Source organism: Leptodactylus fuscus, chromosome 2 (assembly GCF_031893055.1).
Source record: "Leptodactylus fuscus isolate aLepFus1 chromosome 2, aLepFus1.hap2, whole genome shotgun sequence".
Lineage (NCBI taxonomy): Eukaryota > Metazoa > Chordata > Amphibia > Anura > Leptodactylidae > Leptodactylus > Leptodactylus fuscus.
Window position 1 is genome coordinate 160,992,419 of NC_134266.1, and position 25,581 is coordinate 161,017,999.

The window sequence follows — 25,581 nt, forward strand, 5'->3', positions numbered from 1 at the left end:
GAGCATAAAACGCTCACCGCCGCTCACGTCCGGACCCGGTCTGAGCTTTCCGACTTCTGGCATGCAGAAGACAGAAACCACAGAACGGACAGCTGAACGCAGGTGTGAACCTAGCGTAAGGCCATGGCCCACGTGGCGTAAACGTTGCAGCTTGCCAGCAGCAGAAACATGGCAGATAAATACTTGGTGTTTTATAGTCACTGTGTAGTAGATGAAATTGTAGAGAAACCCCATCCTCTCAATGTGGCAAAGGATGCGCAGAGGAGCTGCTGCAATTTCCAAAACAGTCACAGTTTTGGAAATTGAAGCATGTCAGTTATACCTACGGAAACACTGGCGGAAGGATTGAAGAATTGAAGCAGAAAGTCAACAGAGAAAACCTCTGCAAACTGTCTGTGAAAAGCACTGCGGGAAAAGTCACAATGTGTTGTGTTGCCGCCATTGTTTTTTCCAAGGCACTTTTTTGCTGCGGGATGCTACAGGGTGCCTATAGCCTAAATAGTCTAATGGGAGGCTTACCTGAAAAATATTATCGGCCATCAGAAGGACACATGTTTGGCTTTTATGCAATTAGTATTCTCAGCTAGTTGTTTTATTATTTATATTATTACTGTGTTTTTAATACATGCTTTTCTTGTCCAAAATGCTTGGCGAATAGTTAGTCTTTATCAGTTTTTGCAACTGACAGCAAACCTATTAAGAATGAGTAATATACTTTATTACTGCATACAGTAGTGCTCATAGGTTAAACAAACTATAGCACAATTTCATTTTACCCAGGAAACTGTATTAATTGAAGATATTAAAATGTACTAGTTGTACAGGAGGATTGCATAAATGGGGATTCATATCTCCTCATCTGAAAGAACACAAAGCAGAGAGGCATTATTTCCCAGAGAGAAAGTCAACTCTCTTAAAATAATGCTTACTGTGGGGAGAGGAATATTTAATACCTTAATAATGGTACACATAAGGCAGCAACCGTGTTACTGAGGATTAAGCAGAAAATGGATTTAAAGGGATATAAATATGATAAGATGCTCGTAAAAGGAAAATGCAAGTTCCAGCAGATTATATGCATACAGGTGAATGAAGCAATAACTTTATTAATCCAAGTGTGGAACCTGGCCATGATCGCGTTCCATCATAAACAACGATGGATTGATAAAGCTTTCCATATTAGAGACACTGAATATTCCAATAGTTAAGATGTTGCTATAGTCAGTCCTTCGGCATTCTAATACAGTATCCTGCTTTTAAGATCCATACTGTAACACTCATAGTTAAGAGTCATTGATACCTCATGGGGTTTTTTGCCTTCCTCTGGATCAACACTGTAGGGATTATAGAGTTATAGGTTGGACTTGATGGACTAATGTCTTTATCCAACCTCATTAACTATGTAACACCAATGATAGCAGATCCGTAATTTACTACAGTTCTAATACACTGGAAGGTACAATTTGTGTAAGTCAAAAATTTATGTGTCAATGCGTTTGCGTAAATTTATTGAGTCTTAATAATATATGTTATAAATTTAATATCATGAATAAAAGACAAATTGTTTTAATCAAGTTATTTGTGTGGAGACTTACAAGCCATTTCAACTCCACTGGGGGGATTCTGGGGATTCTGGGGAATATGCAAATTTGATTTCCTGGATGTAATTAGCAAAACGATGCCTCTGTACGTTGCCACTAGGACAGCCATGAAAGGTAAGTATAAAATATAGGGTATGACATGCCAAAATAAAGATCAAAAATAGGAAAAGGTGAGTAATTCCCAGCCAATAGGACATCTTAAAAACACTTCTTTATTAATTTACATTAAAAGAAAAACTGACCACATTGCACATTGTTTATTTTCCTTTTAATTGTCATGTATCATCACAGACCTTGTAACCAGGTAACTGTGGGAAAAGATGTTAAGTCGGAAAAATCAAGATATATTATTTCCTGTTCTAAATCATCATTTCTTATTCCATGTGCCAGAAGACAACAGTGCGGTTTCTCAGCAACGGGCTCAATTTATCAGAAACTGGCACTGAACCACATGTTGCTCAGGTATGTAAAATGATAACATTTATATGAATCCTGACTTGGTCAGAAAGTTTCATATCTGTTTTACCACTGGCTCACCTACATCCTTTCCTGGGCAGGGTTGGAAGATAAAATCATACATTTTAGACATTTCAGTATGAAACAGGTAAGGATGAAAAAATCAGATAGAAGATTCCCGCTTTCTGGAAGAGTCGTCTACAAATGGACGAGAATTAAAAAAGGTCCTTTGAAAATGAGAACTGGAAGCTGATTGTTTTTTTTACAATTTTTAATATTGTAATTTTTATTTTTTCTAAATAATAAGAGTAAAACAATAACAGATGATAAACACATGTGAGAGAGCTGTATCCCTTTGTTGTAACAAATAAAAAAAGAAAAAAAACACGTATGGAAATTTTTGCACCAGTTTTTCTAAATCTCCTCCTTTATGTTTAAGGGGATTTTCCAGAATAAAGATATTGAAGATTTATCCTTAGGTCTGTATCAGATTGGTGAGTGTCTGACACCTGGCACCCCCACTGATCAGCTAATATAGTGGCTATGCTGGTCTTTGGGCATTTTTCCTAGAATTCCTGCAGCTGTTTATATTGTATGATTACAACCCCACCAATCTGATTTAGATAAACAATTCAATTTGAAGATTAGTTACCAAGAAATAAAAAAATCTACCTTTCAATGTAATTTTTTATTTCTTTAGTAGGGCCATTTAATTTAACTGAATACAGATTTTCCTTACATATGATATCCTATGAATATACTAAATGTTGTTTCCCCGAAATGTTCTGGTTTATTTTAGACTTTCAGCATCGTGGTCATAAATAGAGATGAGCGAACAGTGTTCTATCGAACACATGTTCGATCGGATATCAGGGTGTTCGCCATGTTCGAATCGAATCGAACACCACGTGGTAAAGTGCGCCAAAATTCGATTCCCCTCCCACCTTCCCTGGCGCCTTTTTTGCACCAATAACAGCGCAGGGGAGGTGGGACAGGAACTACGACACTGGGGGCATTGAAAAAAATTGGAAAAAGTCATTGGCTGCCGAAATCAGGTGACCTCCATTTTAGACGAATAGTGGATTTCAAATCCGGGTCATATGAGAATGTGAACTTTGTGACTATGAGACAGGGATAGCTGTACAGGCAGGGATAGCTAGGGATAACCTTTATTTAGGGGGGAATGTTATTAAAAATAACTTTTTGGGGCTCTATCGGGTGTGTAATTGTGATTTTTGTGAGATAAACTTTTTCCCATAGGGATGCATTGGCTAGCGCTGATTGGCCGAATTCCGTACTCTGGCCAATCAGTGCTGGCCAATGCATTCTATTAGCTTGATGAAGCAGAGTGTGCACAAGGGTTCAAGCGCACCCTCGGCTCTGATGTAGCAGAGCCGAGGCTGCACAAGGGTTCAAGCGCACCCTCGGCTCTGATGTAGGAGAGCCGAGGGTGCACTTGAACCCTTGTGCACCCTCAGCTCTGCTACATCAGAGCCGAGGGTGCGCTTGAACCCTTGTGCACACTCTGCTTCATCAAGCTAATAGAATGCATTGGCCAGCGCTGATTGGCCAATGTATTCTATTAGCCTGATGAAGTAGAGCTGAATGTGTGTGCTAAGCACACACATTCAGCTCTACTTCATCGGGCTAATAGAATGCATTGGCCAGCGCTGATTGGCCAGAGTACGGAACTCGACCAATCAGCGCTGGCTCTGCTGGAGGAGGCGGAGTCTAAGATCGCTCCACACCAGTCTCCATTCAGGTCCGACCTTAGACTCCGCCTCCTCCGGCAGAGCCAGCGCTGATTGGCCGAAGGCTGGCCAATGCATTCCTATGCGAATGCAGAGACTTAGCAGTGCTGAGTCAGTTTTGCTCAACTACACATCTGATGCACACTCGGCACTGCTACATCAGATGTAGCAATCTGATGTAGCAGAGCCGAGGGTGCACTAGAACCCCTGTGCAAACTCAGTTCACGCTAATAGAATGCATTGGCCAGCGCTGATTGGCCAATGCATTCTATTAGCCCGATGAAGTAGAGCTGAATGTGTGTGCTAAGCACACACATTCAGCACTGCTTCATCACGCCAATACAATGCATTAGCCAGTGCTGATTGGCCAGAGTACGGAATTCGGCCAATCAGCGCTGGCTCTGCTGGAGGAGGCGGAGTCTAAGGTCGGACCTGAATGGAGACTGGTGTGGAGCGATCTTAGACTCCGCCTCCTCCAGCAGAGCCAGCGCTGATTGGTCGAGTTCCGTACTCTGGCCAATCAGCGCTGGCCAATGCATTCTATTAGCCCGATGAAGTAGAGCTGAATGTGTGTGCTTAGCACACACATTCAGCTCTACTTCATCAGGCTAATAGAATACATTGGCCAATCAGCGCTGGCCAATGCATTCTATTAGCTTGATGAAGCAGAGTGTGCACAAGGGTTCAAGCGCACCCTCGGCTCTGATGTAGCAGAGCCGAGGCTGCACAAGGGTTCAAGTGCACCCTCGGCTCTCCTACATCAGAGCCGAGGGTGCGCTTGAACCCTTGTGCAGCCTCGGCTCTGCTACATCAGAGCCGAGGGTGCGCTTGAACCCTTGTGCACACTCTGCTTCATCAAGCTAATAGAATGCATTGGCCAGCACTGATTGGCCAGAGTACGGAATTCGGCCAATCAGCGCTGGCCAATGCATTCTATTAGCCCGATGAAGTAGAGCTGAATGTGTGTGCTAAGCACACACATTCAGCACTGCTTCATCACGCCAATACAATGCATTAGCCAGTGCTGATTGGCCAGAGTACGGAATTCGGCCAATCAGCGCTGGCTCTGCTGGAGGAGGCGGAGTCTAAGATCGCTCCACACCAGTCTCCATTCAGGTCCGACCTTAGACTCCGCCTCCTCCAGCAGAGCCAGCGCTGATTGGCCGAATTCCGTACTCTGGCCAATCAGCACTGGCTAATGCATTGTATTGGCTTGATGAAGCAGTGCTGAATGTGTGTGCTTAGCACACACATTCAGCTCTACTTCATCGGGCTAATAGAATGCATTGGCCAGCGCTGATTGGCCGAATTCCGTACTCTGGCCAATCAGCACTGGCTAATGCATTGTATTGGCTTGATGAAGCAGTGCTGAATGTGTGTGCTTAGCACACACATTCAGCTCTACTTCATCGGGCTAATAGAATGCATTGGCCAATCAGCGCTGGCCAATGCATTCTATTAGCGTGAACTGAGTTTGCACAGGGGTTCTAGTGCACCCTTGGCTCTGCTACATCAGATTGCTACATCTGATGTAGCAGTGCCGAGTGTGCATCAGATGTGTAGTTGAGCAAAACTGACTCAGCACTGCTAAGTCTGCATTCGCATAGGAATGCATTGGCCAGCCTTCGGCCAATCAGCGCTGGCTCTGCCGGAGGAGGCGGAGTCTAAGGTCGGACCTGAATGGAGACTGGTGTGGAGCTATCTTAGACTCCGCCTCCTCCAGCAGAGCCAGCGCTGATTGGTCGAGTTCCGTACTCTGGCCAATCAGCACTGGCTAATGCATTGTATTGGCTTGATGAAGCAGTGCTGAATGTGTGTGCTTAGCACACACATTCAGCTCTACTTCATCGGGCTAATAGAATGCATTGGCCAGCGCTGATTGGCCGAATTCCGTACTCTGGCCAATCAGCACTGGCTAATGCATTGTATTGGCTTGATGAAGCAGTGCTGAATGTGTGTGCTTAGCACACACATTCAGCTCTACTTCATCGGGCTAATAGAATGCATTGGCCAATCAGCGCTGGCCAATGCATTCTATTAGCGTGAACTGAGTTTGCACAGGGGTTCTAGTGCACCCTCGGCTCTGCTACATCAGATTGCTACATCTGATGTAGCAGTGCCGAGTGTGCATCAGATGTGTAGTTGAGCAAAACTGACTCAGCACTGCTAAGTCTGCATTCGCATAGGAATGCATTGGCCAGCCTTCGGCCAATCAGCGCTGGCTCTGCCGGAGGAGGCGGAGTCTAAGGTCGGACCTGAATGGAGACTGGTGTGGAGCTATCTTAGACTCCGCCTCCTCCAGCAGAGCCAGCGCTGATTGGTCGAGTTCCGTACTCTGGCCAATCAGCACTGGCCAATGCATTTCTATGGGGAAAAGTTAGCTTGCGAAAATCGCAAACTGACAGGGATTTCCATGAAATAAAGTGACTTTTATGCCCCCAGACATGCTTCCCCTGCTGTCCCAGTGTCATTCCAGGGTGTTGGTATCATTTCCTGGGGTGTCATAGTGGACTTGGTGACCCTCCAGACACGAATTTGGGTTTCCCCCTTAACGAGTTTATGTTCCCCATAGACTATAATGGGGTTCGAAACCCATTCGAACACTCGAACAGTGAGCGGCTGTTCGAATCGAATTTCGAACCTCGAACATTTTAGTGTTCGCTCATCTCTAGTTATAAACTATTAAAACAGGAGGAAATTGGTGATGCGTTAAATAATTGTAAAGAGAAAAATAAGACATATAAGAAACAGATAAAGGCAGCAAAGATTGAGATAGAGAAGTTCACCGCCAGGGAATAATCCAAAAATATTTTCAGTTACATAACTATCAAAAAACTTAAAACTGAGACTGTGAGTCCTCTCAAATATAATCTGGGTGTAACAGGGGAGATGTATAAATAGTAGGCTATTCTACTAAATGTCTTCTTCTCAACTGTATTTCACCAAAAATACAATGATGGCTGATATGATGAGTGCTCATTACTATTCCCTGTTAAATTTCACTTGCTTAATCCAGGAGTAAGTCCAGAGACATCTGAAAAATACTAAAATAGACAAGTCAGGATCCTTCCACTCTTGGGCTTGTTGTCCAGTTTTTGCATTCCGCGGGGTTTCCGTCTTCTGCCCCGAGAAACTGGACAGGGGCCAAAAACCCGGGGGTCAGTTTTAAAACCCATTCACTTGAATGGGTTTGCAAAGTGTCCGCCCGTTAGCGTTTTGTGCCTGTCCGCGGCGAAACCATTTTTTTTAACCAGACACTGACTGCCCGGTTTCCGTCTCCTGTCCCGTTTCTCGGGCAGAAGAAAGAAACCCATAAAGGGGAGACTGGGTGCAAGTGTGAACCCATACTCAGAATGTCTGTTTAGTTCTCAATATATTGACTTTTTTTTGTAAGAAAAGGTTAACCTTATATGCTGTTTGATCCTAAATGCTGGCATCAGTGGCATAACTACCGTGGTAGCAGCAGTAGCAGCTGCCACAGGGCCCGGGACATTGGGGGCCCGGTGGCAGCCGCTACCGCTGCGTTTTTTTTTTTTTTTAATAGGCCGTTACCGGCTGGAGTTACTCCAGCCGGTAACGGGCCCCATATACTTACCGATCCTGACAGGGGCCGGGATCGGTAAGTGACACTGCGGGCCCCACAAGCACTATTATACTCGGGGGTCTTTTCGGACCCCCGAGTATAATGATTGGAAGTGCAGGAGAGGTAACTGAACATAAAAAACTGTGTTACTTACCTCTCCAGGCTCCGCGCAGGCTTCGGCCTACTTGTGTGACGTCTCAGACGTCACATGATAGGGGCCTGCGTCCTTATGCGACGCGACGCAGGCTCCCGGTCACATAACGTCCCTGACGTCATTGAAGATGGCCGCCAGCAGGGAGTCGGGAGACAGATAAGTTACAGTGGTTTTTTTTTTTAAATGTTGTTCTTCCCCTGGGTCTCCGATTATTATACTCTGGGGTCTGAAAAGACCCCAGAGTATAATAATTGTTAATGGGTGTCCACAACGGGGCATAATAGTGGGTGAAGGGGCCACAATGGGGGATAATACTGTGTGTAGGGGCCACAATGGGGCATAATACTGTGTGCAGGGCCACTATGGGGGATAATTCTGTGTGCAGGGGCCACTATGGTGCATAATAGTGTGTGCAGGGGCCACTATGGGGTATAATAATGTGTGCAGGGGCCACTATGGGGTATAATACTGTGTGCAGGGGCCACTATGGTGCATAATAGTGTGTGAAGGGGCCACTATGGTGCATAATACTGTGTGCAGGGGCCACTATGGTGCATAATACTGTGTGCAGGGGCCACTATGGGGTATAATACTGTGTGCAGGGGCCACTATGGGGTATAATAATGTGTGCAGGGGCCACTATAGGGTATAATAATGTGTGCAGGGGCCACTATGGGATATAATAATGTGTGCAGGGGCCACTATGGGGTATAATACTGTGTGCAGGGGCCACTATGGGGTATAATACTGTGTGCAGGGGCCACTATGGGGTATAATACTGTGTGCAGGGGCCACTATGGGGTATAATAATGTGTGCAGGGGCCACTATGGGGTATAATACTGTGTGCAGGGGCCACTATGGGGTATAATAATGTGTGCAGGGGCCACTATGGAGCGTAATAGTGTGCGTAGGAATGCGGGAGGTGGGGTCGTGCGGGGTTTTCGGCGTCAGCCGGGGGGGGGGCCATGTCAAAGGTTCGCCACGTGGCCCCGCCATTCCTAGTTACGCCACTGGCTGGCATGTTATGACTTGTATTACAGTAATAATTTCAAAGGAAACCACACCGTTGGACTAGACTTTTTTTTCTTAAAGATATCCACGTTTTTCATATATTGTATTTGTGTAGATAATGAATAAGTTATGTCTTGGAAATATATTTACTAAAAAAATATGAGAAATCCTAGCTTGGTAAATAATATAATCATCAATCACAATCTGCCAAGTTTCTGTTGAGCATTATATAACATAAGACTTCAGTGAGTTTCTAGCAAATGAAGACCTAGTTCGCTTGCAGGTGTCCGTGTTTGGGGAGTATGTTCAGTAATTAAATGACATTTTCCTCTAAGGTAAGTAGCTTTTCAGGGACACTTGTGTTCGCCTAAAGGAATAGTATAAATAAACTTATCTTAGTTTGAAATAGACACGCCATTTTACAGCATCAAATCCCCAGCTTAGATTATTGATCTGGAATTAATGAAATAAAGTGCTTTTTCTTTGCAGCAGAATGTTGTCTCAGGGACATTCCTTTTTACTTCCCACAATAGAAGTAGAGCATGAAAGACGATGCAAACAACCAAGCTGCCGCCCAATCCATATACTTGTTAGGTAGGATAACACGTATTTATCAGGAACATTTATGCTAAGGCCCCACATAGTGAGCTGCAGCAAAAAAGCGTTTTTTTTTGTTTTTTTTTTCACACAGCGCTTTTTGCAGAAAGTCTGCAGAGAAGCGGCCAAATTAAATTTTTGACAAATTCACTCATCTGTAATAATAATCCAAACATTAAGGCAGGGTTCACAGTACTGTTGGATTCTGTTATGAAGATGTTCAAAAAAATAAAATAAAATGGGCACTTATCACAACGGACATTAACTGACACCAACTGATGCTAAGGGCGGGTTGACACCTGTGCCCGGTCTCCGCTTTGTGAGTTTCCATTTTCTGCCCGAGAACCTGGACAGGAGACGGAAATTCGTCAGTCAGTGTCCACCCGTGAGCATCCGTAAGCATCTTCTGATCTCTGCGGTGAAACCGTTTTTTTTTTAACCGGACACAAAGTCCTGCATATCCGACTTTGTCTCCAGTTAAAAAAACAGTTTTGCTGCAGAGAGGCAGAAGACACTCACGAGCAGACACTTTGCAAATCCATTCAAATGAATGGGTTTGAAAACAGACTGCCGGATTCCATCTCCTGTCTAGTTTCTCGGGCAGAAAACAGAAACCTGAAAGCGGAGACCGGGCGCAGGTGTGAACCCGCCCTAACTAATGTTAATGTGTCCGTTTTTTTAACTGATCCATTTAATGTATCAGTTATAAAAATGGACACGTTAGTACGACAACAGGACATTGAAAAAAATCAGAAAAAGTCATTGGCTGCCGAAATCATGTGACCCCCATTTTAGACGAATAGTGGATTTCAAATCCGGGTCATATGAGAATGTGAACTTTGTGACTATGAGACAGGAATAGATGTACAGGCAGGGATAGCTAGGGATAACCTTTATTTATGTGGGAATGTTATTAAAAATAACTTTTTGGGGCTCTATCGGGTGTGTAATTTTGTTTTTTGTGAGATAAACGTTTTTCCCATAGGAATGCATTGAGCAGCGTTGATTGGCCGAATGAGATACAGAAGACGTGCAGAGACTCAGCAGTGTTGAGCCAGTTCTGCTCAACTACACCGTGTGCCGGTCGACTCTGCTGTGCGAGCTTGGCACACACTCAGCTCTGCATCACCGCTGGCATTGGCCAGCGTTGATTGGCCAGTATACAGAATCAGCAGAGCTGAGTGTGTGCCAAGCTCGCACAGCAGAGCCGACCGGCACACGGTGTAGTTGAGCAGAACTGGCTCGACACTGCTGAGTCTCTGCACAGCAGAGGTGAGTGTGTGCACTCGCTCAGCACGGCTGCATCACCACATACCCATAGGAATGCATTGGCCAGCGTTGATTGGCCAATCTTCAGACAACAGACAAGCTAGTGTTTGTTGGTAAAATCTTGTAACGGACAATAGCCACAGACACTGCTGACGGAATCCAATGGAAGTGTGAATGCTCCTTAATCTTCATTGTCACATCAAAGTGGATTTCTATCTACCCCTCCCCTAAAAGTTAATCAATATGTCCAGAGTTGCCCAAAAGAATACCAATGGAAGTTACTTTTCACAGCATTTCAGAAAAAAGCACGAAACCTGATCACAGGCCCAGATGCAAATGCTCCTCTTTGGCCCCCCTGTACAACTTCTCTTCACAATCAAGAGTTCCATACATACATTTTGGAATCATTTACATTTCACTTTGCATTCTCTATCTGTACTCAGATCACCATGAAGACGTGTCCACAACATGTCTGTTCACACAAACTTCCCATCATTTCCAGCTCTTGTCAATGGCCGTCATGTAGTATTCATAGCTTCTTTTCTGCTACACCCTCCTCCAAAAATTCCCTACTTGACTATATACTGTTGACCACTACTATTTTTGCCACTAAGGCTCCGTTCCCACGGAGTAACGTGCAGCTCATTCTGACTCGTAAACACTAGTCAGAGTGAGGCGCTTCAAAACAGATCCCATTGACTTCAATGGGTGCCAGCTTACACGCGCTACCCCTTGAACTCAATAGGAGGATTTTTTTACTTATTGCTTTCAATGTGATACAAGTTCAATGGGTAGCGCGCATAAGCCAGCACCCATTGAAGTCAATGGGATCTGTTTTGAAGTGCCTCACTCTGACACGTGTTTACGTGTCAGAACAAGCACCGTGTTATTCCATGGGAACAGAGCCTAAAGGTTTATTTTCCTTCTTTCTGACATTTGAAGGCTGTGTATCATAAATATTCTCACTCCAGCTTACCAAAGGGCAGAGTCATAAATTTACCATGCAGACACTGCCAGCCATCAAGGGAAATCAAACAAGTTTATTCAGCCTTGGTGTGCTGAGGATGAGATGTGTGGACCCCCCCGGCTTCTGGGCACTGTTAGGGAGCGTTCACACTACCGTCGGTGTCCGACATGTAGTGTCCGCTCCTAGTGTCCGCTCAAAATCTGTCACGGACACTAGGAGCGGACACTAGATGTGTCCGTGACACCTGTCATTCACTTTAATGGGCATCGGGTGCGTTCTTTTGCACTCCGTGCCCGTCCTTCCCTGTCCGCAAGAGAAGATGTCCGACTTCTCAAGCGGACAGAGGAACCCTGCATGCAGGGTTTTTCTGTCCGCTTGAGAAGTCGGACATCTTCTCTTGCGGACAGGAAAGGACGGGCACGGAGTGCAAAAGAACGCACCCGATGCCCATTAAAGTGAATGACAGGTGTCACGGACACATCTAGTGTCCGCTCCTAGTGTCCGTGACAGATTTCGAGCGGACACTACATGTCGGACACCGACGGTAGTGTGAACGCCCCCTTACACCTACAATTACATACAGTTGTAGTCAAGTTTAACATGAGTTTTAACACGTTAAATTGAAATAAATAGTTTTTTTTTTTTTTTTTTTTTAAATGTAGATTGTGAGCCCCACATAGAGCTCACAATGTACATTTTTCCCTATCAGTATGTCTTTTTTTGGAATATGGGATGGAAATCCATGCAAACACGGGGAGAACATACAAACTCCTTGCAGATGGTTTTTTGCCCATGGCGGGATTTGAACACCAGGACTCCAGCACTGCAAGGCTGCAGTGCTAACCACTGAGCCACCGTGTGGCCCCTATAAATAGTTGTGAATCACTCATGTTTTGCTTTCAATGGCTTTTGTTGTGAGTTATCAGATTAAAGTTGACGATGGCTACATCTGTACATGTGGTCTCATTCAGAGGACGTTAGAACTAGTAGGTAGAGCTTGTAGGCAAACTTTGCGAGGTCTACTCACATGGTGTGTTGCTGTGTGCTGGCTGTCATTGCTATGACACTATACCTGTGGGGTGGCATGGCCTAGAGCCAGTAGGCTTAGCCAAGCCATGTGCATTGCTGGATAGAAAACTACATTTTGTCCTGCAAAAAAAGTCACCCTACTGGTACATTGACTAACAAAATAAAAAATTCTGTGACCCGATAGTGTTTTGTTACTGTATAATTTATAGTCTTTTTTTCAGGATTGATATTTTAGACCAATGTTGGCCCAATCAGTTCCTCCACATATAATATAATTGCCCCCATGCGCAGTAGAATGTCCACGTCAGTGCCCTTAAGTGTAATATAAGCGTCAGCTGGGACCCTGAGCCAATGACTTAACAGAAGAGTGCAAGAAATCACCCGGAGAGTGCTGAGCTGTAACATGAGGTAGAAGGGCCTAGAGGAGAAAGACATGGTAAGAGGTAAGGGAAGGTGAGTATGAATGTTTTTTCTTACTTTGTACACTTCCCCTACCTATAGACCCCAGAGTATAATAATGTCACTTTTCACTTTGACATAACTTTGACTGTGTTAGCCTTGGAGCGCTAGCAATAGGATAGATAGGTTCCTAGTACTCCCGAGAGTATTTTATATGTTTGGTTTGCACCAAACTTATTTGACCTGAACCTGAAACGAATCTTGAGAGGTTTGTCCATCTCTAGTGCAACATTTTCACACATTGGCACACTTTTTCATGGGGAATAGGGAGTTAGAGTCAGGTGAGTCTGATTTATCTGTCTGTGTTTTTGGTTTATTATGTGTCGCCCTAGTAATTGATTCCTTTTAGGCCGGGGCCCCATGGGCTGGAAACACAGCGATTTGCCTGCAATGGAAAAATCACAGCATATTACAGTAACTGCAAAGTGGATGGCATTCATGCGAATCCCATCCCACTTTGCATTTAAAAGCGCAGCACGGACACACTGCGATTTCCAAAACCAGCGTGGTTTTGGAAATCGCAGCACGTCAATTATATCTACGGAAACACCGGCGGCTTCCCTGAAGATATAATGGTAACAGAAAGTCTGCAGAAGAAAACTCCATGAACTTTCTGCTTAAAGTGCTGTGGGAAGAACCATGATGCATTCCCACCGTGGTTTTTCCCGCAGCGCTTTAACGCTGTGGATCATCCCGTGGGACCTTAGCCTTAAGGAAAAAAAACTGTGTTTTTATAGTCCCTGCACAGTGGATGGAAATACCCATTCACAGACTGCAGCAAAAAATCCGCAGAGGAAATGATGCAACTTCCAAAATTGTTGTGTTTTTGGTATTCGCAGCATGTCAATTATTTCTATGGAAATGCTGGCAATTTCCCTATAGGTATAATTGTGAAAGCGCTGCAGGAAAAACATGATGTGCACATTAGAAATGGCTATGACTAAGGGATGATTATATCCTGAAACGCGTTAGCGATTTTTATATTTTCACAAACTTTCTGACCTTTTTCACTTACCTGTTTGATGCTGTATTTTAAAGTCATGGATTAAAAGTTAAATTTTATTTAAAGTCTGGACGGGAAAGCAGTCTTCTCTTGTTTTTCTTCAAAAACATGATGTGTTTCTGCCACGTGGGGCCTTAGCCTAAAGGTTTGTTACGTTACTCATTGCACATCCCTGCTATAGGTCTTAAAAAATAAATTGTAGAGACGTGAACAAAAAGTATGTGTAACTTTTATCAGTCTCGGTATAAATAAGTATTTAGGCTTAAGATACATGACCCTGCAGTTTCAGAAGGGATAATAATTGAAAAACTACATTCTTGGCAGGGAGGAAGAAATATGTTAGAAAATGACATAGTTCTCTGAAGGAGACAATTTTTTATATACATGAAAACTTGATTCACACATGGAAAGTATTGCTATAGCCAGTCTGCTCCAAATTAAGTGTGGTAGTTGGAGTTGTCTCGGGATAGATGTTGGTGGTATATTACTTGGATATGCACAAAAATGAAGAACATGATAGACATGATGTATAAGATATGGAGTAAGAAATGTATGAAAGAATACACCAATATAAATGTTGAAAAATGTAACAGTGCATGCAGCATACCATGAAGACCATACTTAAGGCCAATACCTCATGATACAAAGGAAACATAATGAGATACATTCTCAATATATATTTTATAATATATATAATATTTAATATTTGAGAATATGTGAATATACACTGAAAACTCTTTTAACTGAAAACTCCGATTTGCACAGAAAAATTATATTTTATAGTGGTAGTCCATTCAAATTAAAAATGGAGTCAGCAAAGCATGTACAGCCCCCAGATAGTGTCGTGTAAAAAGCTGCAATTTTTGGTGCGCAGCCATATTTGTCAAAATTGTTTTTTATTTTTACACTCCCCATGCCACGTTTCTAAAAAGTTGTTGTGACCTATAGTAAATTTTTTTTTAATGTAGATTGTGAGCCCCGTATAGAGCTCACAATGTACATTTTTTTCCTATCAATATGTCTTTGTAGAATGGGAGAAAGTCCACGCAAACACGGGGAGAACATACAAACTCCTTGCAGATGTTGTTCCTGGCAGCATTCGAACCCAGGATGCTAGTGCTGCAAGTCTGTAGTGCTAACTAGAGATGAGCGAACACTAAAATGTTCGAGGTTCGAAATTCGATTCGAACAGCCGCTCACTGTTCGAGTGTTCGAATGGGTTTCGAACCCCATTATAGTCTATGGGGAACATAAACTCGTTAAGGGGGAAACCCAAATTCGTGTCTGGAGGGTCACCAAGTCCACTATGACACCCCAGGAAATGATACCAACACCCTGGAATGACACTGGGACAGCAGGGGAAGCATGTCTGGGGGCATAAAAGTCACTTTATTTCATGGAAATCCCTGTCAGTTTGCGATTTTCGCAAGCTAACTTTTCCCCATAGAAATGCATTGGCCAGTGCTGATTGGCCAGAGTACGGAACTCGACCAATCAGCGCTGGCTCTGCTGGAGGAGGCGGAGTCTAAGATAGCTCCACACCAGTCTCCATTCAGGTCCGACCTTAGACTCCGCCTCCTCCGGCAGAGCCAGCGCTGATTGGCCGAAGGCTGGCCAATGCATTCCTATGCGAATGCAGACTTAGCAGTGCTGAGTCAGTTTTGCTCAACTACACATCTGATGCACACTCGGCACTGCTACATCAGATGTAGCAATCTGATGTAGCAGAGCCGAGGGTGCACTAGAACCCCTGTGCAAACTCAGTTCACGCTAATAGAATGCATTGGCCAGCGCTGATTGGCCAATGCATTCTATTAGCCCGATGAAGTAGAGCTGAATGTGTGTGCTAAGCACACACATTCAGCACTGCTTCATCAAGCCAATACAATGCATTAGCCAGTGCTGATTGGCCAGAGTACGGAATTCGGCCAATCAGCGCTGGCCAATGCATTCTATTAGCCCGATGAAGTAGAGCTGAATGTGTGTGCTAAGCACACACATTCAGCACTGCTTCATCAAGCCAATACAATGCATTAGCCAGTGCTGATTGGCCAGAGTACGGAATTCGGCCAATCAGCGCTGGCTCTGCTGGAGGAGGCGGAGTCTAAGGTCGCTCCACACCAGTCTCCATTCAGGTCCGACCTTAGACTCCGCCTCCTCCGGCAGAGCCAGCGCTGATTGGCCGAAGGCTGGCCAATGCATTCCTATGCGAATGCAGACTTAGCAGTGCTGAGTCAGTTTTGCTCAACTACACATCTGATGCACACTCGGCACTGCTACATCAGATGTAGCAATCTGATGTAGCAGAGCCGAGGGTGCACTAGAACCCCTGTGCAAACTCAGTTCACGCTAATAGAATGCATTGGCCAGCGCTGATTGGCCAATGCATTCTATTAGCCCGATGAAGTAGAGCTGAATGTGTGTGCTAAGCACACACATTCAGCACTGCTTCATCAAGCCAATACAATGCATTAGCCAGTGCTGATTGGCCAGAGTACGGAATTCGGCCAATCAGCGCTGGCCAATGCATTCTATTAGCCCGATGAAGTAGAGCTGAATGTGTGTGCTAAGCACACACATTCAGCACTGCTTCATCAAGCCAATACAATGCATTAGCCAGTGCTGATTGGCCAGAGTACGGAATTCGGCCAATCAGCGCTGGCTCTGCTGGAGGAGGCGGAGTCTAAGGTCGGACCTGAATGGAGACTGGTGTGGAGCGATCTTAGACTCCGCCTCCTCCAGCAGAGCCAGCGCTGATTGGCCGAATTCCGTACTCTGGCCAATCAGCACTGGCTAATGCATTGTATTGGCGTGATGAAGCAGTGCTGAATGTGTGTGCTTAGCACACACATTCAGCTCTACTTCATCGGGCTAATAGAATGCATTGGCCAATCAGCGCTGGCCAATGCATTCTATTAGCGTGAACTGAGTTTGCACAGGGGTTCTAGTGCACCCTCGGCTCTGCTACATCAGATTGCTACATCTGATGTAGCAGTGCCGAGTGTGCATCAGATGTGTAGTTGAGCAAAACTGACTCAGCACTGCTAAGTCTCTGCATTCGCATAGGAATGCATTGGCCAGCCTTCGGCCAATCAGCGCTGGCTCTGCCGGAGGAGGCGGAGTCTAAGGTCGGACCTGAATGGAGACTGGTGTGGAGCGATCTTAGACTCCGCCTCCTCCAGCAGAGCCAGCGCTGATTGGTCGAGTTCCGTACTCTGGCCAATCAGCGCTGGCCAATGCATTCTATTAGCCCGATGAAGTAGAGCTGAATGTGTGTGCTTAGCACACACATTCAGCTCTACTTCATCAGGCTAATAGAATACATTGGCCAATCAGCGCTGGCCAATGCATTCTATTAGCTTGATGAAGCAGAGTGTGCACAAGGGTTCAAGCGCACCCTCGGCTCTGATGTAGCAGAGCTGAGGGTGCACAAGGGTTCAAGTGCACCCTCGGCTCTCCTACATCAGAGCCGAGGGTGCGCTTGAACCCTTGTGCAGCCTCGGCTCTGCTACATCAGAGCCGAGGGTGCGCTTGAACCCTTGTGCACACTCTGCTTCATCAAGCTAATAGAATGCATTGGCCAGCACTGATTGGCCAGAGTACGGAATTCGGCCAATCAGCGCTGGCCAATGCATCCCTATGGGAAAAAGTTTATCTCACAAAAATCACAATTACACACCCGATAGAGCCCCAAAAAGTTATTTTTAATAACATTCCCCCCTAAATAAAGGTTATCCCTAGCTATCCCTGCCTGTACAGCTATCCCTGTCTCATAGTCACAAAGTTCACATTCTCATATGACCCGGATTTGAAATCCACTATTCGTCTAAAATGGAGGTCACCTGATTTCGGCAGCCAATGACTTTTTCCAATTTTTTTCAATGCCCCCAGTGTCGTAGTTCCTGTCCCACCTCCCCTGCGCTGTTATTGGTGCAAAAAAGGCGCCAGGGAAGGTGGGAGGGGAATCGAATTTTGGCGCACTTTACCACGTGGTGTTCGATTCGATTCGAACATGGCGAACACCCTGATATCCGATCGAACATGTGTTCGATAGAACACTGTTCGCTCATCTCTAGTGCTAACCACTGAGCCACTGTGTTGCCCCCAAGCTTGACTAATGTTGAATGAAAAATCTGGCATATCTTTAGACTGTCTATTCCAAGTGTAGGCCATTTATTTCCTGAATAAGGCCCCATGGGACGCTGCGGGAAAAACCACAGCGGGAATGCATTGTGGTTCTTCCCACAGCACTTTAAACAGACAGTTTGCAGACTGTTCCTCTGCGGACTTTCTGTTATAATTATGTCTACAGGAAAGCCGCCGGTGTTTCCGTAGATATAATTGACATGCTGCGATTTCCAAAACCGTGCCAGTTTTTAAAATAGCAGTGTGTCCACGCTGCGGTTTTAAGTGCAAAGTGGGTATGGGATTCACATGAATCCCATCCACTTTACCTGTACTGTATAACACCACTTTTTTTCTTGCACCGTTTCCGCCGTGAGCAAATCACGGCGTTTCTGGCCTGTGCGGCCCCGGCCTTAGTTTTAAGCAAAACTGGGCTCTGTTTTGAAGTGCAGCACTCGGCGCTTACGCCGTGTGAAGGGGCCCTTACTCCGTGTGCATGCACCCTCATACTTCTCGCTTCTTCTAAATTCACGCCTAGCTTCTGCGACATTTGACCTCAGCTTAAAAAACTTAATAAATGTTGTACAAGGTATATATGCCAGTTTTGTAGTGCAAATATGAGAAGAAACTTAGCACTTCTGTAGGATGAAGGTAACAAAGCATTATTCAGAGCGCTGTACATATCTGCAAATTACATTAGAATTCTGATGAACGTTTATTATTAAATCTGCCGCATTGCGACAGAATCATATTCAAGGATTAGGTTAAGGCCCCACGTTGCGTAAATGCAGCCCTTTGGGCAGGGGAAACACAACACAAAAAAAAAATAAAAAAATTATAGTGCTAATAAAATGTATGAGACTCTGGCTAATACCATCCACATATAGAAAAGAAACGCTAGTGTTTTTGGAAATCCCAGCATGACAATTTTTGTGGCAGAAATGCAATCATTATCCCTATAAGTTTAATAATGGAAGAAAAACCACAGCAAAAATGCAATGAGAAACGCTGCAGAAAAAAAAAAAAAAAAAATGCGTTTTCACTGCTTTTTCCCCGCAGTGTTATTTAGCCGCAGTTCGCTAAGCTGGGCTTTAGCTTAAGAGTAATTTTGCCCTATAAAGGATAAATTCTATCAAAGCCACTTTCCCTATGACATCTCATTGGCTAAATAAGGATATCTAAATGTATGTACTTACTAGAGCGTCCTTATTCAAACATTTCTGTTATCTCTCTGGTAGGATTACTTTATCTGAGAGCCTTACATTGAGATTTCCTTTGGGACTGCTGTTTGACAGCTTGGGTAACTGGCTGGAAGTTATTGCAGGAGCAGTAGTGTGGTAAGTTCAATATCATCACCTTCTGTATTTCACAGAATTCTATGAAGCAGAAAATAACAACTTTATGGTGTTATTATGAAATTATATCTTGAAGAAGAATTTGCAAGAAGCAAATCAACAGATGTATGTGTTAAGATTTATGAAACTGCAGAAGGCTTTGAAACGTCTGTCATTTAGTCTTGAACTAGTCTTACAGTACTTGTAGGCAGAATCTTTGTAAAGCTCAAGTTAGCACAGTTCTGTTAGAGACATGGCACGTGATTGAAATATTAGAATTTACCACTATTTACAAAGTGGCATAACTAAAGTTTTGCGAGCCTGATGCAATCTTTTGTCCGGGGCCCCCTATCTCATCCCTACAGCGAATTCTTGATATTGATGGTTTCGGGTGCTAAGGAGTTTAATCAACCTTAGTGTGGTTAGGGTAATCTGTGGGTCTCCTTGGCCTATGGACAAGATGGAAGCTGCAATCTCAATACTGATGCCAGTGCTTATGAGTCCCCTAAGGGTATGTTCACACGGCAGGAACCAAATTCCGTCGTGTGAACTGCCGTGCAGCTAGCAGCGACTGGATGCTGATGCAGGGTACCGGTTTTCATTCGTGGCATTCTGCTCCTGATTAGGCCTGAATGAATGGACCTAATCAGGAGGTAGTCTTGCGCCGTAGATACCGCGGCTATCTAAGCCACGAGTCTGCGAGGACTAGGGGCATCTCGCTTCTTTTTGCTGCTAGAGGAAAAAAAAAGCTAGCGCAATAAAAAAAGCGAGCTGCTCCCATTGAAGTACCATTGGGAGCCTTTTTTTGCAAGTGGATTTTTTTTTTCAATTTTGATTTTATTTCTTTTTTACAACATATTACATAAGTAACAATAATCACCAAGAAAACAATAGATAAAACAAATGTGGGATACAATGGCATTGTAAATGTATAACTATACAAATGTCTAGTATGGAGTATAAACTGGGATAATAATAATCGGAAAGAGTCCAAATGGCTTTGTTAGTAGTACATATTTTGAATATCAAGAAGAAAATGCGCAATAACCAAACGACGTATAGTGACTCAGGTCCAGGATGTGAACCAGGCATAGGGTGAGATAATAGGGTACTGTTTTGAGACAGATTTTGCATCAAAATCTGCCTGCAAAAAACTCCTTTTGAACATACCCTAAGGCTCTTGGGTGCCAGGGCAACTACATCCTCTGCACCCCCTCAAGTTACGCTCCTACATTTACAGATATGTTTATATTATGTGTTATCAATGAAAAGTCTTTCCTAGCTCATATAAGATACTAGAGGGAGGACCCGGCTTCGCACGGGTATATTACATTTTATGTTTGTGTACTGGCCCCATAAGAATTGTCCAATTTTGCACTGGTGTATTTTGTATGCTGTTTGTGTGTATGTCCATTAGCGTCATGTGATTATGTGTATCTCATTTTGGATGTCAGTGAAAAACCTGTGATCAGTTGTTATGGATACCTGGAGTAAAGCTGTATCTAATCCTTCCCCGTGTAGTACTGTGTTTAGATGCAAGTGTCTAATTCTTGTTGGTGTGGTACTTTGTGCAGATGCACATATCTAATCCTCCCCATGTGATATTGCGTGAAGAGGCGCGTATCTAATCCTCCAGTAAGTGAAACTGTGTGCAGACGCACGTATCTAATGACTCTGGCGTGTGGTACTGTGTGCAGATGCGCGTATCTAATCTTCCCCCATGTGGAACTGTGTGCTGAGACGCGTATCTAATTCTCTGGCATGTGGTACTGTATGCAGAGGCCTGTATCTAATCCTCCCCTGTGTGGTATTGTGTGAAGAGGTGCGTATCTAATCCTCCCCCGTGTGATACTGTGTGCTGAGACACGTATCTAATTCTCTGGCTTGTGGTACTGTGTGCAGAGGCATGTATCTAATCCTCCAAAGTGTGATACTGTGTGCACACACGTATCTAATCCTCCCCTGTGTGGTACTGTGTGAAGAATCACGTATCTAATCCTACTGCATGTGGTACTGTGTGCAGACGCGTGTATCTAATTCTATGGCGTGTACAACTGTGTGCAGACGCGTGTATCTAATCCTCTGGAGTGTGGAACTGTGTGTAGACGTGTGTATCTAATCCTACGGCATGTGGTACTCTGTGCAGACGTGTGTATCTAATCCTATGGCGTGTACAACTGTGTGCAGACGCGCATATCTAATCCTCTGGAGTGTGGAACTGTGTGTAGACGCGCGTATCTAATTCTACGGCATGTGGTACTGTGTGCAGACGCGCGTATCTAATCCTCCCCCATGTGGTACTGTGTGTAGATGCGCGTATCTAATCCTACGGCATATGGTACTGTGTGAAGACACGTGTATCTAATCCTCCCCTGTGTGGTATTATGTGAAGAGGTGCGTATCTAATCCTACAGTGTGTGGAACTGTGTGTAGAAGCATGTATCCAATCCCCCGGCATGTGGTACTGTGTGCAGACGTGCGTATATAATACTATGGCATGTGGTACTGTGTGTAGATGAGCGTATCTAATCCTCCCCCGTGTGATACTGTGTGCTGAGACGCGTATCTAATTCTCTGGCTTGTGGTACTGTGTGCAGAGACATGTATCTAATCCTCCAAAGTGTGGTACTGTGTGCACATACACATATCTAATCCTCCCCTGTGTGGTATTGTGTTAAGAGGCGCGTATCTAATCCTTTGGCGTGTGGAACTGTGTGTAGACGCGCGTATCTAATCCTACTGCATGTGGTACTGTGTGAAGACGCGTGTATCTAATCCTATGGCGTGTACAACTGTGTGAAGACACGTGTATCTAATCCTCCCCTGTGTGGTATTGTGTGAAGAGGTGCGTATCTAATCCTACAGTGTGTGGAACTGTGTGTAGACGCATGTATCCAATCCCCCAGCATGTGGTACTGTGTGCAGACGCACGTATATAATCCTATGGCATGTGGTACTGTGTGTAGACGCACGTATCTAATCCTCCCCCATGTGGTACTGTGTGCTGAGACGCGTATCTAATTCTCTGGCTTGTGGTACTGTGTGCAGAGGCATGTATCTCATCCTCCAAAGTGTGGTACTGTGTGCACACACACGTATCTAATCTTTCCCTGTGTGGTATTGTGTGAACAGGCGCGTATCTAATCCTTCGGCGTGTGGAACTGTGTGTAGACGCACGTATCTAATCCTACTGCATGTGGTACTGTGTGAAGACGTGTGTATCTAATTCTATGGCGTGTACAACTGTGTGCAGACGCGCGTATCTAATCCTCTGGAGTGTGGAACTGTGTGAAGACGCGTGTATCTAATCCTATGGCGTGTACAAATGTGTGCAGACGCGCGTATCTAATCCTCTGGAGTGTGGAACTGTGTGTAGACGCCTGTATCTAATCCTTCGGTATGTGGAACCATGTGCAGACGCGTGTATCAAATCCTTCAGTGTGTGGAACTGTGTGCAGAAGTGCGTATTTAATTCTCTGGTTTGTGGGACTGTGTGCAGACCCGTGTATCTAATCCTCTGGTGTGTGATACTGTGTGCTGATCTGTGTATCTAATCCTCTGATGCGTGTATCTCAGTTTGGATATCAGTGTTGTATTGTGCATGTGGAGTGACCGTGTGTATTGCAGTTGGAATATGAGTGAAAGTCTTGCAGGTTTGTATTGGCTAAGGGGGGGGGGGCACTGTGTTTGGAATGCTGTATCTCAGCAACGGTGCGTCCGAGCGAGTTGGAGTCTCGTCTTAAACCTTCCCGGATATCTGAAGTATCTCTGTACCAAATTTGGTGAAGATCGGTCCAGTCGTTTGGTTCGCATTAGAGCACAGACAGACAGACAGACAGACAGACAGAAATTCATTTTTATAATATAGGGAGATAAAGATTTATTGGTGCATAATCATATATACATACATCATGGGATTCCTTGTGTTAGGCTCCATGCTGGACATGTACATCATGGTGATTGCATTGATCCGGAGTCAGTCATGGTGATTGACTCTCCAGCTCTCACTGAAGAAGATGGGATCAGTCAGAACTCTCATTTTGGTCTGCCTTAGACCAATGCGAGGTCTTAACAGGTAAAAAATGGAGTTTGTTCCCTTAGTGGATCAAAAGAAGGAAATTCAAATTCAAAGAAAATTCAGTTTTAATTTAGTCCAATGTAATTTCACAAAATATCCAACAAGATGAAACTAGGATGGCTGAACAAAACTTAGCTTTTAATTAAGCATATAATAATAATAATAATAATAATAATAATAATAATAATAATAAATTTATTATATTATTATTATTTATTCATTCATCCATCCTGGTTTCCACTTGTTGGATATTTTGTGAAATTACATTGGGTTTGCCTTTGACCGGTAGGTTTGACTAGCCTTGCAACGGATTTGGCCAGGAACAGATCCACGACTATTGATTTAATATGGACTATGTGAGTGGGCTGCTAACATACAACTTATCTTAACTTTATGAAGAGTTTTAATTTACTTTACGTTCCCAGGGTGCTAGTTGAAGCTGGACCTATCGGCTTTGTACTAGTCTGGGTCAATTTAATCACAGCCAGCCCGGGTCGCTCCGCATACTCCCTTCTCTCCTTCTGCACAGCTAATTACCTATGTCATGAAGGCTGCCTATCCCCAATATCTCAGGTAACCACCGGTACAACCAGGAGGTAGCAGGTGGAGTGACCAGAGAGACACAAACTGGTTCTGATAACGTGAGCCAGAGTCTAAACCAGCCTGAAACCCCGAGATTTAGCTTCAACAGACTCCCAGAGCAGGTAAATTCAACAAAAGTGGCTGGATTAAATGGAATAAGATTGGGACTGATTTATTAGATCCAGCATTTTGTGCACTGGAAAAATAAAGCTGGATAACAGTGCATATTGTATGTAAAATATACATTCAACTCGGTGGTTAAAGTCTGTAACAAATTAGCAAAATCTGCACAAAACTCTGAAGCTGTGCAGTGACATTTTCGGACAGCTAAAGATGCAGCAATAATGTATTTTCTTGACACTTTACACCATGTGTTGTCTATTAGGCTTTCTCCCATACAACTAAGGAAAAACAACCCCATGGAGCCAAGCATACCGTGCAGCCACAGCCTTAATGATATATTAGACAGGCTTGTTGCACTGGTTCTAATATCAATATTTGTGCTGTATTTGTATATATAGAAGGCATATTTTTAATACCTAACTGCCTCTTTAACTTCAGACAAAATCTAAGCCCTTCTTTGATGACCCCAGCCAGCTTTCCAAATAATAAACACTTTCACCTTACTGTTCAGTTCCAGGAGGTAGCAAAAACATGAACTTCAGAACAAAATTATCTTCATATATTTTCTTTTTGGATATCCTCAGCACTCAACAAAACATTATAGTGAGCTACATGTGCCAAGCTCAATATTTCTTGAAAAAATAAAACTTCTCATGAACTTTGCAATATCTAAAAATCTGTTAGGAATTCAGAAGGCGACTTCTACAAACTAGTGAAAGACAGTTTGACGCTACATATTACTGAGCGGTCTTAACAAGCAGGTATAAGACACCTTTCTGCTGTTCACTTAAAAGAAGCTGCTATCAATAACTGAGAGATATGTCAGCACTTAAACCCTTTATGTTACTGAAATCTGGACTTAGAATTAAATATGGATTTCCTTTACTATAGTTATACTGCAAGGTAGAAGGAGAAGTATCAGGAACAATACATAGAAGCCTCTTAAAAGATTAAAAAATAAGTAGTAAGTTATTTAATGCTTTACTTTTATTACTGTTACCAGGGCTCATAACTTAATAACTGCGCTTTCTTTTCCCCTTGACCACACTTCTGTTTTCTGCTTTGTCAGGTCAATGGTACCATCGACACATTGGAGCACATACTGTCTAAGGCCCAGTTCACATCTGTGCATGGGTTTCCATTCAGGCAGTTTGCTTGGGGACCCCCCGAATGGAAACCTAATCCACATATAAAAGCGGTTACCTTAGGAAAATTGCAGATCCTCTGTGTGGTTTCCACTTGATTTCCGCACAAAAAATGTGGAGAGAAAAGTGCTGCTTGCATTTTTCATGCAGAGAGGGGAACAGAATGACCCGTGTGCAGATGTGAACCGGGCCTAAGGTTAAGGACGTTGGGAAAAAGCTTCTTTTTTTCATTGCAGATTTTGCTGCATTTTTCGAGCCAACATCAGTAGTGGATTTAGCAGAAGGCAGACACTTAAATAAATCCTTAATACTA